The following is a 12769-nucleotide window of genomic DNA, read 5'->3' on the forward strand; positions in this document are numbered from 1 at the left end:
TCATCATTTAGGAATTCCCAATTCAGTCCTTAGTTTTAAAAAGGAACTTCAAGTTCAAAAGTAAACATAACCTTTTTAACATAAAAGAACAAGGTATTTCTTTGACACTGTCTGAGCCAGGAGAACAATTTCGTTCATCACTCACAGTTGACTCTTTTCAACTTTTCATGCCAATAAAAATAGCTACATTAGGAGCTGGATCCTGTCTCCTCTCTTTCTCTCTCTCTCTTTTTTACTTCCCTACTGAAAATGAAACTTCAAAGTAGACCAAACTTTCTGATGGAAGCGAAGGGCATGGTAGCAAGAATACAGGAGCAGAGAAGAGGGAAAGTAGGTTGATGTGAGGTGCTCTGGAAGTTGAACATATCTCAGATGAAGGGAAATATAATTATTCAAGGCTTGGGAAAATATAGAGAAAGTGAGTTCAATTGACCATTTGTTTTACCCTGGGGAGTAGAAAGTTCTCCTCTCTGTTTATTTAAACCTTTCTCATCCTTCACAAATCAGCATGTGGGTCACCTTCTCTTGGAAGACTTTACTCATCACATTAGTTCATACTGACCTAATGACTGCTACCTCCTTTCTATATCTGCAGCACTTATATCTGGACTACTCCCTTTTTACTCTCAATTACATGTTGTCTTCAATTGTGAGTTAAGCCTTTTATGCCTATGTTTCATCTTCTTGTAAGTCTGGAAGGTCCTGGGTAAATGATAATGCATCTCTTACTTCTTTTATATTTTCCATTGGAAATAGCATGATACTGCAGACATAGTAAGTGTTCACTGAAAATTTATTTTATAGAAAATGAATTAAATGTTTCCATTGATTTTGAATGTTTGAATGGTCCAGAGGACAGTAAATACTAGTGAAATAAAGACATATAAAGGCTATATAAAAGCAGATTCAAGACACTTATTCCATACTCACTATGCCCAAAGCATTGTTCTAAACACTGTATATAAAAAAGTGAAATCAGAAAAGAAAAAAAAATTCTACCTTCAAGTGGCTTACATTTTTATGGGCTGGGAGGTGGGGAAAGAGGTATTGATAAATCGTAGTAATTGCAGGAGATCATGAGAGGTCAAGTGTAAGAGGTGTCAACTGAGTTGAGCTATCATGGTCAACTAGCTAAGGGTATCTGTTTCCCTCTTAAAATGAGATTTATCTAAGATCCCTCATGATAATTTAATATTTGACTTAATAGACTTGAATTCAAACCTAAGTTCAATCAGTTATTAGCTATGTGACTTTAGGTAAGTTACAACATGTCTTGGCCTCGGTTTCTTTATTTGGATGTTGTGAGGGTCTTGGACTCAATAGTGCTAATTCTTTTCAGCTTCTGGAAGTCTATGATTGATTCGATCCTGTCCAGATAGCAAGTCTAGAGCAGGGTAGTGAAGTATGTGGATCCTCGATGGGATGGTGTTGATAATGTTGATATACCAAGGTGGAGTTGGTTCCTCAGTATCTCTCTATGAAGGAGGTCTGTGAGTCTACTTCACAATGACCAGTGCGGTTGTTCAGACTCCCAGACAGTTTTGAAAAAAACAAGTCAATTTATTTGGAAACAAGGTAATATGAAGGGGAGCATTAAGGAATTAGGATTCCCTAACTCTATGGATTTTAGTTAACTACCTGCCTTCCTAAAATCTCCTCAAGGAGATTGCTTCTTTTGCTGCCAAGCTCCCTAGACCCTGACCTGTCTGGCTAGATCCCAAAACCTGTCTGGCTATCCTCCCAGATTACTTTTGTAGGATAAATAGGTCTGTTAGTTACTTCAGGGTGAACCCAGAATGGTTAGGTTCAGTCCTAGATGGGCCTATCCAGAGTTGGCTTCTGGCCTTCGCCAACTCAAGTCAACTGGATCATAGGTCTTTGGCGTAGTTGGGAACACTTTCAATGCAGAAAACACTGTTGAATCTCAAGTATTGAAGGGTTTATCCAGACAGGAGCACCAGATTTAGTATCTTTGGCTCCAGGAGATAGAAACCAAAACCCTTCTCAGTTCTCAGGGATAGAGAGGAAGTTCCAGCTCCAGACTGTCCAATAGACAGGAAGTCTAAGAGTGCCTCCTGACTGTTTGTGCTTCTTCTTTATCTTCTCTCTGTGTTCCAGAATCATGCATCATCCATTCCTGGCATGAGACCGGCTCTTGCAAAAATTCCTTCCCTTTCCTTTTTGCACCCCATTTTCTGCTTCCCTTCTTATAGTAGGGAACTAGAGGTACATGGAAGTGCTAAGGAAATTCAACTTGATGCCAAGATTGAGGGAAAGTGTCTAAAAAGTTAAGGCTAGAAATACAGAAAGGCAAAATTTGCTAAGGATTTATCATATATTAAACTTAATCAAATAAAATGAAATTGATTTAGATCCTGTGTCATTTAGAATTGTTGTAAACCCTGGAAGACTACAACTCCCAGGGCTTTCTGCTACAACTTCCCCTGACACCTCCCACTTCCTTTGTGAGAGGTGGCAGAGAAAGTATAAAAGAGAAAGTTTGGAGCATTTTCTTTCTCTCTACATTGGAGTCTCTCTCCTAGATGGAGCTTGGAGGCTGGCTGACCCTATCTACCCTGATCTCTTTATCTTGGCACCTTTTCCCCTTTCTATCTATCTCCTAGTTTTTCCTAGTCCTTCCCCTTTCTAATTTAAATAAAACCTAGCTATTCTAAACCCTAAAGTTGCTCTCAGATTTATTTTTTATTTGGTCCCAGAAGGGCTCTGGTCAATTCCCTCACTCTCCCCCCCCCAAACCCCACTGGGGCTGGGGCTGTGACCTTCCTTTCCCTTCCTCTACCTTCCTCTCTCTTTTCTCCCATTCCTCCAATCCTCCTTCCTTCATCCTTTCACCCCCTCACAATGCTTATATATGCACCATTCAGGATTCCTTAGAGAATAGAACAAAACAGAAGATAAAGATCTTTCCTTCAGAGCATTTAAAATACTGTCAGGAGAGAAAAAAATCTTTATTTGTCCATTTGGGTTTGTTACAAATTTAAAAGTTAAATATTAGTAAAATAATAAAATGTAAAACTCCTAACCTTTCCAGGTTCATAGGTAGCATAGTAGAATGATAAGAGAATTGGATTTAGAAGAAATTGGTTCATATTCCTGTTTTACTACTCACTCTCTGTGTGTTATTGGTCAATCTACTTTCACTATTGAGGACTCATTTTCTTTGAGTGTAAGATGAAAGAGTAAGACTAGATGACCTCTTAGTAAGGTCTCTTGCACAACTAAATTTATATTCCTTTATGTCAAGTATTGCTTCCTTCATAAGACCTTAATGATCTCAAAATGACATATTTTATTCCTCTGGAACCCAAACAACATCAACATTTATATCTCTTGTGATAACTTACAGTTTCTGCCTCACATTGTAGTTGTTCATGTATTTGTCTTGTCTTCACAACTACATTGCTTTGCTCCTTGGTTATATGTACCATGTTTCCAATTGTATCTGTAGATCACCTATTATGGACATTGTGAACAGAATCTTGAAGGATGGGTACAGTAAAGGTGTTTTAATAGAATTGGGACTCTGGTCCTTAGATTTTAATAAAGTTTATTAGAATTACTTGAATAGGTAGAAGATGAGAGAGGGATAGATAGAAAGGCTATATAACTTTGCATATGGTTGCTCCAGCAGACGCCAGCATGGAAGTTCCTTGGTAGAACGCCAGAGACAGAGAACAAACTTCCTGGTTAGCCCTTTTTATAACCCCCTGGCTCCCTTTGTCCTGTCTTTCACCTCTAGGTCAAGTTTAAACTCACATATGCAGGTAGTCTATGTACAAAGGTAGACATCATGTACATGATACCAGAAAATACGAGAGAGTAAACTTCCCTTGCACAAAGGTGAAGAAGAAAGATGGCATGGTATAATAGATAGAACAATGGATTTGGAGACAGAAGACCTGGGTTAAAATTCTACCTCTCCTACTTATAATCTATGTGCTTGTAATAATCTACTTATCTAAAATTAATATGTTCCTCATTTGTAAAATGAGGGCAATTGGATTGAGGCAGCATGGAGTAGTAAATCAAAAGCTAAACTTGGCCTTAGATCTCAGTGGGAAAACAACAACAACAAACAACAAACAACAAACAACAAACAAACAACAACAACAACAGACATCTCAAATACTTACTGTGTGACCTCCTGACCAAATACTTTTACTTCCTTGGATGTCAGAATACTCATCTGTAAAATGAGGGATTTAGAGTCAAAGATTATTAAAGTTCTTTCCAGTTCCAAATCTATGCCTTTAAGCTATCTAAGCTTCTTTCCCGCTTTTCTCTGGAACCCATTCAGAGAATATTTTGAATGACTTAAATGAAGCAGACAGGCAAAGAGTGATTCTGGGATAGTGAAGAGTCAGCTCATTGATTGCCACACTGGATCACTTTGACTTAAATGTGGGGTTGATAAAGGGACATGATGGGAAAATAGTTTGTAGAATAAAAACAAATGTGAAGTTGGAGGACATATATTTCAAGTCCCTTATTGTGCACATTAGGAACCCAAGGCATAGAAATATGAAAATACTTGATCAAGGACATAGAGGTTATAAGTCTGACAAAAAGGACTTGAACCATATCCTTGGTTTCTAAGGCTCTATCCACCCTATATCACTGTCTCCCTTATATTCTTTATAGCAAATTTGCTATAAGGTCTTTCAACATTAAATGATGAAATTTTAATTTGATCCTAAGATACTGGGATCCCTTTAATTTTTTGAATTGAAGCAGAATTTTAGGAAGCTTAATTTGTCAACTGTCCAGTGTAGGTATTTTCAGTTATTAGAAGTGATTTGATTCAATAAACACTGAGCAAAGAATATGAAAGAATGGAATGAACATATATTGGCAAAGAGTAAGGTTTGGTTTGAGGTAGAACTTTCTGATTGACAAGCACTGAGAGACACCAGAATGTATTATAAAGAGAGGATGCACTATCAGACTCTTTCCCATTGGGTCACAAATACCACTCATCCATCCAGAAAGATATGTGTGGTCCTTTCCACAAGAAGGGGGATGGATTCTATGACCTTGTGAGGTAGCTCACAGATTTCTCATTCTACTACCAATTTTGAATACATAGAATGGCAGATAAGTTGTGAAGATGAGGTGGTTATCTGGCAGAGAAAAACTACCCTGATATTTGTCTGATTTGCTGACAAAATTCACTTTACTCCCAATGTTCAAATTAATCTGTTTTAATCAATGAAGCTGAAGCTGACTGTGGAAGGTGTTGCAATTCTGAAGAGTTCTAATCAAAATATGAAGATAACAAAAAGCAAATGATAAAAACAACAACAAAAAGATAAAATATTCTGATTAAATATTGATGTGGAGATTATGTTTACATTTCCTGGCTTCCCTTCATTTTAGCTGTTATTAGTGGTGTTTCTAAATCATCAAACATTAATATTCTATTTTCAGGGCTCAGTCGGTATTTTTCCCCTAGCTTTATGATTTATCAGGTGACTTTATAGCTTTGCATTTGAAGTTTTTTTAACTCCTGAAGGGCAGTGACCAAGTTTGATCTTAGTTTATCTTAAAGACGAGAAAAATACAAAGACGAAGTTGAGAAATCCATTTTTATTCTTCCTCAGGGGAAAATAAAAGCTAATTGTCCATGCCAACCAACTCATGCAAATTAGCAAGTAAGTCTCCTCCAGTAGTGGTGCTTAAAGTGGAAAAAAAGGATTAACTCCAGAAGCACCAGAGACCAGTGTTATCCTGAATCTTTCTCCATTAGATTTGAAATGATTTATAAAGAGGCAAATGATGAAAATACTGGGACACAGATATAATGCTTTTGATTTACCTGACTAGTAACTTTATCTTTTGCCTGCCTTGCTTTCCTTATCTATAAAAGGGAACAATAATAGCACCTACTAACTAGGGTTGATATATATGTGTATATATATATATGTACATATATATATTTAGATTTAAATTAATATCCAATAATTCCAAGTAATTATATTTTATAGGATTTATTAGTAACCATTTGAAGTAGAAGAAATAAAAGAACAAAGTACAAAACGTAAGTATTACCACCTGAGTAAACTTCTCCTTCCTGACTCACACCCAACCTATACAACCACCTTCCCGGAGCAGAGAGTGAGAGGTGGGGCTACAAAAAATATATCTTCCCTACATTAGTACATAATGTGAATATGCAAATGGGCTGTTGGGAAAGAGAGTCCTGGGGAGGAAATTCTAATTACACAATCCTCCCTGTGATTCCATTGGGAAATGAGCATGTAGAAATCTCCCAGATTTACATGCCTAGTTTCTACAATGAATCAATATATATTACCAACTTATATCTCTAAAGATCTTTAATTAGAGGTACATACAATGTTGTACTTTCTAAGGGGAAATTGCAATAATTTGGGGAAGAGGGAAATAAAAGAGAAAGAGAACAAAACCAATGTTAGGTGGGTGCATTGACAAAAAGCCAATTAAGGAGCAATCCCCTTTGGCAGAAGAGTTTATATTCAAAATAAATGCATTCAACCCACCCCCACCCCCACAGCTCAATTCACTACATCCCAAAATTCATTCTGGATCTTTTGATGCAGTGTGTTGTTTCTGCAGGCAGGTAGCAAGTTTCTTATCCTAAAATTATTCTCAAACATGAAAAATTTTTATAAATCTAGAATCTTATGACAATAATACAACATACACATATAATTAGATGATGTTTGTAAAAAGTATTTTGGAAACCTCATCACTATATAAATACTAGTTATTATTATCACCTCTTTGAGTCAGGAAGGCCCAAGTTCATTTTTTTCAGAAATGTAGTGGCTGTGTGACCATGGACAAGTCGCATAATCTCTGTTACTCACTTTCCTCATTTATAAAATGGAGATAAGAAAACCTGTATCACCAACCTTAAGGTGTTTTGGTAAATTCAAATAAGATCAATCAACAATCAATGAATACTTGCTTTTCACCAGTCACCAGTAAGTATTAAGGATAGAAATATGAAGTGATTCATCTCTGCTCTCAACTTATATATAACTCTTTGTTATAGAGAAAGTAGGTATGGTAATATGATGTGCACACAAATCAGTAAATTCAGAATATTTTACAGTGAATAAAAGTGATATAATTTGGGATGTGAGATTTAAATAAAAAATTCCCAGTACATATATCAAAAGAGTTTATTAATAATCACTTGAAATAGAGAAAGCAGATATGTAGAGATTTAAGCCTAATCTAACCTAACTCTGACCACGTGGTTTTCCTCATGGCTGGCTGACTCAGCCATTGTGCTCTATTACCATCTCCAAGGGAATAGAGAGCCCAGTCATGTCTTGCCCCACACCTTTATCCTTTCTTTTGAACTCAGACAGGTAACCTTTAGTTCTGGGTCTTGTTTCTAGGGCTTTTCATCTGTAACCTGTTTAAGCATTCATGTGACATCCAGCCATGCAGCAAGGTGGGGATGAACTGAGGAGAGGGAATCAGATTCTATCTACACAGGGGGACACTAAAAATGGATGAGTCTAGAAAAGTCTCTTCAAAGAAATGGTCCTGTGAAGGTAACTATGAGTTCCAAGAGGTTGAAGTGGGGAGGGAGATCATTCCAGTCACCACTGATGACCAGTGTAAAGGTGGAGAAAATTATGCTTACATAGTGCAACATGGAAAATGGCAGGGTGGATAGATAGGTCAGTTTAGTTGGAACAAAAAGTATAGGGGAAGTAATTTGTAATCTACATGCAAAAGTTAAGTAAGAATCTGAAGATTTTTAAATAGCAAGAAGGGAATTATGAGCCACTGAAAGCTTCTTGTCAGAGTGATTTTCTGAAAACGTAGGTCTGATATTCTCTTTCTTCTTCTCAAACTACAGTGATTTCCTATCATTTCCAGGACCAAAATATATGGACATCTGTTTGGCATTTAACACCCTGGCCCTATCCTGAGTTCTTTTAGACTTTACTGTCCTCTATGCCTTCTATGATCTAGCTTCTTGATGATGTATTTGATGTTCTTGGCATATAAGATGCCACCTCCCATCTTCATGTTTATTCTCCTACTTCCAAGTTCCTTCAAGAATAACAAAATCTCACCTATACAATACCTTAAAAATCTACCCTACCTTCCCATATACTAATGTCTCCACCTTGAAATTAATTTCTTTCTATTCTATATATTTAATATATGGCTAGATAGAAACATGATGTCTTCTCCAGTAGAATATGAGTTTCTTGAAAACGGGTATGGTAGTTGTCTTTCTTTGTATTCTCTGCTGTTAGCACAGTATCTAGACCATAGTAAATGCTTCTTAAATACATATTGACTGATTGACAGGGAAGTGACAGTCAGACTTGGCCTTTAGAACTATAAATTTAACTGTTCTAAAGGAGATATATTTTAGAGGGGAGAAACTAGGTTGAAAAATTTCAATTAAAAAACTATTTCAGTGGGGCAGCTGGGTAGCTCAGTGGAGTGAGAGTCAGGCCTAGAGACAGGAGGTCCTAGGTTCAAACCCGGCCTTAGCCACTTCCCAGCTGTGTGACCCTGGGCAAGTCACTTGACCCCCATTGCCCACCTTTACCAATCTTCCACCTATGAGACAATACACCAAAGTACAAGGGTTTAAAAAAAAACTATTTCAGATTTGAGAGAAGACTGAAATTAGTGATTTGGAGGTCAAAAATGGAAGACTAGACAACTGATTGTATGTGTCTAACTTTAAATTACTAAATAAATATTATTTTACTTATGCCACCTGAATTACTTCTGGGAAACAGCTGTCTGCCCCTCACACCTAGTGAATGTTTGCCCTTAGAGGATCTTTCCAGCCATCTCTGAATGGACTAATAACAGTGGTGATTTCAGTGTTTGTTTTTATTTTTGTTTTCTATGTGTCTTTTAGGGTCCAGTACTGTCCACTGGACATAGAAAGTAGAAATTTTACACATTTGGTGAATTTGATTCATTGATTTGAAAAATCAGAAGAGAGGGAAGGATTTTTTAAAATTGAGATAAATGCTGACAGATAGCAATCGTTGATTTACTGAGCACTAAGAAAGGCAGGGGGGAAAAAAGCTAAAAGAAGGGACAATCCAGAAAAGGATAAGGCAAAATTGAAGAAATTCATGAGAAGGCTGATTATAAGGAAATAAAAGTAAGAAAATAGAATCAGGAGAAAAAAGATAATATTGAATATACTCCCCTCATACACACCCAATTTACACAAAAGATCTGAGTATTAGAAAAGCTGCTATGTAAGCAAAGAATTAAATATGAGCAACTTTTCACTGTTATTACATTTTATTTGAACTAAATTATTCTGTATGTGGATTCTTTCCCTTTTTTCAATAAAAGAGAGCAGGTGGGCTCTGGAAAGGGTAGAGTGGTAGAACAATGGAGATGGAGAAAGGACAAGAAAAGATTGAATAAAAATCTAAGATTATGACTTCCACATTTAGGCCAACAACCTACCCTGTTGTAGAGGCAAGTTAAGATGCTATGTTGTCTCTGAAGGATTAAATTTTTTTTAGTCTCTGTGTATCTTCAGTGAGCATAAGTACTGCAATGCTGTCACTGTTGCACCAAAACAGAGCTGTGAACATTTTCAAGGTTCCACACACATATAACAGACATTGTCTTTCATAACCTATTGTTCTATGAATAGTAATTAAATCAGCACTAACATTTCTGGAATGGATGAGTTAATCAACTGTCCTGTGGTTCCATTTATCACACCTATAACTTCTTGGATCCTAAAACCCCTTTCTTAACACCACTCTATTTCTCTTGGTTTCTTAGACTTTAAGCTCCTTGAGGCAAGAGGTTATCTTAATTTTTCTATTTGTATCCTCAGCCCCTACCACAGTGACAAAAAGTACTGACTACTTAATAAATGTGGTTTTTAAAAAAAATTCATTAAATTGTGGAGATAATCTTTTTACTATAAATTTAACAGCCAAATCAATACTTGCTAATGCTCAACTCTTGGTGGTGTAAAACGTTTGACTAGACAGTTCCTTTGCTTTCCCTTAGCAATTAGACATATAATTATATAAAGGTTCCTGGCAATAAGATGACTGAACATCAATATTATGATTGCTGTGGTGAAAATATAATATTAATAATCACTTTCTGGTACCAAGGCTGTATGAGGAATGAAGCCCCCCAAACAAATGGTTAAATAGGAAAACAAAATGAGGGATATCGACTATTTACTAGAAAGAATTAATGATCACCAAGGAGCACTTTAATAGACATTGAATCATTAGGAATCAAATCTACATTCTAGTCCTGATCCTATCCTAAAAGTAGCCAGGTAAACTGAGGCAAATCACTTTAACTCTCTCTGCTTCAAGTTATTCACTTGTCAGAGTAGATAATAAGCCTTACCCTATCAGGACTAAAATGAATATAAAATTAAATGACAAGTAAAAATTTTTGATAGAAACAAAGTGCTCTAGAAATGCAAGGTATTATTAGGCTTAGCTGTGATAAATGTAAAAGTAGTGATAATAACAATAATATTATATTGCATGGCTGGAATAGGTTCTTTCCATGACTCCTCTTACATAGAAATACTTGTTTATCTTTGGACTAAAGACTGAATGGAGGAGGGGGGTTGGGAGGGGAGTAGCTTGCTCTAGTGGAATGAGCCCTGGGTATTTAGAAAGAAGTGAAAAAAATTAAAATAAAAATACAAAAAGAAAGAAGTGGAAGGATGGCTTGTAGTCTCAATTCTACCACTGAATCATTCTGCATTGTTGGGTCATAGAATATAATATTGCAGAATGATAGAATTGTGACTGAAAAGGATGACTGAAATAATAAAATTCTTGCCCTCATTTTTACTCATGAGGAAAATTGGATCAGAAATATTAAGACACCTGAATATGGTGACTCATAAAGCAGAGCTTGTGTCATATATGCTATTCTAATTCAAGGGCTGCCTGTTTCTAAGTTCAATGTGTTCTCCAAAATACCATAGACACTTTTCCTCTACCTTCTTTATCTATAGAATGATACATGGGTCTACTTCATAGACTTAGAGCTTAAAGGGATCCTAGAGGTCTTAATTTCATTTCAATGATGTCATTTTACAGATGAAAAAACTGAGGTTCAATAAAGGTTAAATCAATTTCCCCAGATCATATATGCAGTAGGGAGAAAAACAAGGATGTGAATACAGCCACTCTGAGAGAAAATTAAACTTTCTTTCCCCTGGGGGATACTTCTCTTGGTAGACTGTAAGTTTACTTCCAACTGAAATTCTTTGATCTTAAGATAAGTTCAGGCTAGATGAATATCTGACCTAATTACCCTTCCATTTCTGACTACCCATATCCCATCTACATATTCTTTAACTTTACTACATATGGAACCAATAATAAATCAAAGTAATTAAATTTACCTCAAAGCACACATCAGCCTTGGAATGTTATTGAGGAAAGTATTTGCTGAAATAATCATAAAAATATCATATGTATATACATATATTATTTGGAAAACATTTAAACACAACTCATTTTATTACTACCACAACATGCTGTGGCAGATACTATTAACCTCATAATGTAGATGAGGAAGCTGAGGAAAAGACTAAAGTGACTTTTAAGGTTCATAGAATTGCTACATGCCTAAGAAAAGATTTGATTTCAGTTTTTGCAATCCTATAACTCTATCAGCAGCAACACCTACCTTTTTCTCAAGTGTTAGTTTCATCCCTGTATCCTTTTGGTCAAGCCAAACCTTAATTTCTTTATTTATGAAGTAATGCTAGCTTTTTCTTATCTGGTGTTGGAAGGGTTAATAAGATATTACTTTGAGTTACTTAGATATGATACACTAGAGAGAGAGAAGGAAGTAGACATTATTAGAGGATTGAGTTAAAAGGTGTGGCAGGGTTTTGCTTACAGATGGTAAGATACAAAAGGATTTCTTCATAGCTTAACTTTTAGATCCATGGGTAAGCTGTGCTAAGACTCCTGTTGGGTTGTAATTATGTAAGCATCCAATGACTGAATTTCTTTCTGAGTTTACTTTTCAATAAGCCTTTGGACTTTTTTTGTAATTACAGAAATCCATATAAGATCCTTTTCCCTTCGTGCCATTTACATGTGTTTATATCTTTCTGTGATGTAGGATCTAAATTGCATAACCATAAGCACCCTAAATTCAATTAGTAAATAAATAAATATGCTGAACTTTTTATAAAACTACATTTATAATTAAAGAATATGTATCTATTCCCCAATATTCTCTTTATTTACTCTTAAAAAATAAAATCCCCCCCAAAAACAACTGTACAATTTGCTTTTTTCTTCACATAAATGACAACAAATGATTACCTGGTAAAGTAATAATAATATATGTAACTTATATTATATATATTATATATAATGTATTATATATAATAATATAAAAATAATAATAATGCTAGCAATAGCATTTATATAGTACTTAAAGGTTTTTGAATATGTTTCTTTTTACACATGTTTTTACACATGTTATCTTGTGTATTTCCCACAAAAACTTTGTGGGGTAGCAGCTAACCTTATTCACTTTTTGTAGATGTGGATAATAAGGTTGAAAATTGGTAAATGATTTAACAGCTAATAAGTGTCAGATGAAGAATTTGAATTCAGTTCTCCCTAATTCCAAGTTCAATGTCCTATTTAATTAGTCAAACATCACTGCTGGATATATGGTGACTCACAAAGCAAAAGCCTTAAAAATGTTTTCCCATCTGTACAATGGGCAGAAACAG

The sequence above is a fragment of the Gracilinanus agilis genome, chromosome 3 (genome assembly GCF_016433145.1).
Source record: "Gracilinanus agilis isolate LMUSP501 chromosome 3, AgileGrace, whole genome shotgun sequence".
Taxonomy (NCBI): Eukaryota; Metazoa; Chordata; class Mammalia; order Didelphimorphia; family Didelphidae; genus Gracilinanus; species Gracilinanus agilis.